This window comes from Dama dama, chromosome 18, assembly GCF_033118175.1.
Source record: "Dama dama isolate Ldn47 chromosome 18, ASM3311817v1, whole genome shotgun sequence".
Lineage (NCBI taxonomy): Eukaryota > Metazoa > Chordata > Mammalia > Artiodactyla > Cervidae > Dama > Dama dama.
In genome coordinates, this window is record NC_083698.1 from 106,862,898 (window position 1) to 106,866,323 (window position 3,426).

At 39.5% G+C, this 3,426-nt stretch overlaps 1 non-coding gene across 1 annotated transcript; it reads left to right on the forward strand.

Annotated features, from left to right (window-relative positions):
- The first annotated feature begins 244 nt into the window (after positions 1-244).
- Positions 245-316, forward strand: TRNAC-GCA (transfer RNA cysteine (anticodon GCA)). Its single transcript has one exon. It is a non-coding gene; the product is annotated as a tRNA-Cys (tRNA).
- The last annotated feature ends 3,110 nt before the right edge of the window (positions 317-3,426 follow it).

Below are 3,426 nucleotides of genomic sequence, written 5' to 3' on the forward strand. Positions count from 1 at the left end.
TGACCCTGAGGGCCTTTCCTGCCATAAATACCAGGGTCAGTGCTTTTCCAGAAGGAGCAGGGAGGTCGTTACAGGGAGGGGGAACCTGTTGCTTATTTCTCATCAAGGAAGTAAAATTATAGTGAGGCTGGCTTGGCAGCTTTGAGCAGGCCCAGCCTGGTGAACATCTTGTGGCAAAAATTTATAGGAATGTTGGGTGTGGCTACACAGGTAAAAGGTAGTACTAAGGCCTCTACTTACATCAGGGGGTATAGCTCAGGGGTAGAGCATTTGACTGCAGATCAAGAGGTCCCTGGTTCAAATCCAGGTGCCCCCTGCTGTCCTTCACTTTTGCCAACTGGAGCTGGTATTGAAGGTTCAGCTCCTTTCCCTAATCCAGGGCCTCAGGATACCAAGTCTTCTCAAATCTGGGTAAAAATCTGGGGTAACTTAAAACCCTGTCTCTGAACATGACAAGCCTAGAGTGACTCGTTCCTCCAACTATGACTTTTTATTTCACTTACCACTGGTCTTGTTCTACACAGGCTTGTTTCTATATGTTTTCATTGCCCTAAGTCAGTGCTGTGTTGGTAAGTGTTTACCAACCCGCTCTTGAGGGGAGAGGGTGCATTGGTTTGCAGTGTTTTCCAAATTCACGGTGTAAATAATCTCACCAAATCCAATGTCAAGCCACAAACACAAGATCACCGATCATGGTGTTGGGAAGACGTGCTGACAAGTGAGTCTCTGGTGCGAGTAGGTCAAGCACAGCACTGCTCCTGACCCATCTTCCCTATGGGGCAGGGGCTCTTTGACCCCCAGGCTATCCTCACAAAGCTTACAGAAATAAGAGCAATGGCTATCATAGAACCATCCACTTACTCAAGATGGATTTGTGTTATACTTGACGCCAGACACAGCAGAGACAGATATCAGCAGGAACTATCTGTGGTGAGCAAGGGAATCAAATGAAGAAATGGCCAATTGAATGTAAGGATAAGTAGATAAAAGAAGAAGGGTGCTAATTTAAAAGAAAAGGGAAAAAATAAAAGAAAAGGACTTCTGTAACCAGCAATATGCCAGACTTGATCTTCTAAAACTCCTCCTACCTCAGAATATCCAAAAATGCAAAGTAAAAGAGAGCAAATATCCATTCGTAGGTCTTTCAGAGCTCTCACAGCAGTAAAGATGTCTTAGGAATAGGGGTGGAGGGTGAACTAAAATCCTGCAAGAAGGTCTGTGGTGGTTGTGGTGAGATCACCTACTTGCCTGAGTCTTAATAGGCATCTCAGTCCAGGAAATTAGGTTTTTATCCCCTCTAGTCACACCATTAGTAAAAGGGTGGGTTAGCAAAACACCAGACAAGAAGACAAGGGGTCTTTTTCTTCTCAGGAGGAAGAAAGCATCTCCCCTGAAAATTCATAACCACAAATTTACTCCCACATATGTTAGGGCTTTGAATTTTCAGTATCCGCATGGTTCAGAAACTTCTGAAGCTGAAAGTTAACATAAAAAGTGCACTCAGGCTAACAATGATTCTGGAGTACCCAGAAGAAGCAAACACAAACTCTTAGGGGCATGCCTTCAAGAGATCACACAGAATTCTACTGATGGAACCTGGATTAAGACGAGTTCACAGTTCAAAATAGTAAAATATATGAGGAATCCATCAACCATGAATGAAAACCATTAGACAAATAAAGAATGTCAGATAGCAGAATTATCAAACAGATTTATAAATTAAGTATGGTTAATGTTATTGAAGATATAAAGAATTGAATATATGAGAATATATTATTTTTAATGAGATGAAGGAAATACATTTAAAATAAAAAGTACAATAGTTGAAATTAATAGTTTAGAGCAGTTTAGACAGAGAGAGAGAGAGAGAGAAAAGAGAAATCTGGGAATGAAATAGGATAGAAATCTTAGAAAAAATTACCAAGAACAAAGCACAGAGGTATGAAAGAATGCAAAACATAAAGGAGTGGCTAAGAAGGAGAATAAAATTGAAAGTTCCAACAAATATCACATATGAATTCTACAAAGAGAAAAAATAATGGAGGAGAGGCACTATTAAAAGATATAATGTTTGAGAATTTCCCAGACTTGTACAAAAATACAATGCCTCAGATTTAGGAACCAGGAGTTCCAAGAAAGATAAATAAAAATAAATCCATACCTAGGTACATTGCAGAGAAACTTCATATTACCACAGACAAAGGATGATTTTAAAAGCAGTCAGGGAGAAGGCAATGGCAACCCACTCCAGTACTCTTGGCTGGTAAATCCCATGGATGGAGGAGCCTGGTAGGCTGCAGTCCATGGGGTTGCTGCGAGTCAGACACGAATGAGCGGTTTTGCTTTCACTTTTCACTTTCATGCTTTGGAGAAGGAAATGGCAACCCACTCCAGTGTTCTTGCCTGGAGAATGCCAGGGACAGGGGAGCCTGGTGGGCTGCCGTCTATGGGGTCACACAGAGTCGGGCATGACTGAAGCGACTTAGCAGCAGCAGAGAGGACAATTTTTGTGAGAAGGAATAACAATTAGACTGACAGCAGACTTTTCAACAGAAGCAATGAAAGTTGGAAGACAATGAAATAAAATATTAAGTGTGTAAAAGTAACTGGAGCTTCCCAAGAGGCTCATTGGCAAGGAATCTGCCTGCCAATGCAGGAGACGCAGGAAACATGGGTTCACTCCCTGGGTTAGGAAGATCCTCTAGAGGAGGAAATGGCAACCCACTGATGGAAAATCCCATGGACACAGGGGCCTGGTGGGTTACAGTCCATGGGGTGGCAAAGACGAAGCACAACAAGAGTAACTAACTTAGAATTCTCTACTTAGCTCAAATGCTACTCAAGACTGAGAGAATAATAAGGTATTTAACTGAAATAATTTACTTCTAACATATCTATCTTTGCTATAAGAACTCTGAAAAGTTGTACCTCAGAAAGAAAAACACATAACCCAGAAGAAAAGAAAAAGAATAGAAAAAATAGTGAACGAAGATACTAGCAACCATGTTGGTAAATCTAAACAGCATAGATTATACAAATTAATATACTAAAGTCCTTCTATTGTTTGGAAGGAGAGTGAACTGTAAAATATAATTAGACTATATTAAGATAAATATGTGTATAAAATTTTAAAGAGTAACCTCTAAAAGCATAGAAAAGGAAGGCATAAATTTCAAATCAGTAGAATAAAAAAGGTGAGTAAAGAAAAATTAATCAATCCAATAGAAGGAAAGAATGGAGAAAAGGCACAGAAAAAAACATTATCAATAGATAGCAAGAAATAAGATGGTAGAAATGAAGTAAAACATATTACTAAACACAATAAAGGTAAATAGACTACTTGCCAATTAAGATAGAGATTGTCATATTGGATTATACAATAACAACAAAATCTAGCTGCATGCTCTTATAAAACACACAACTGAA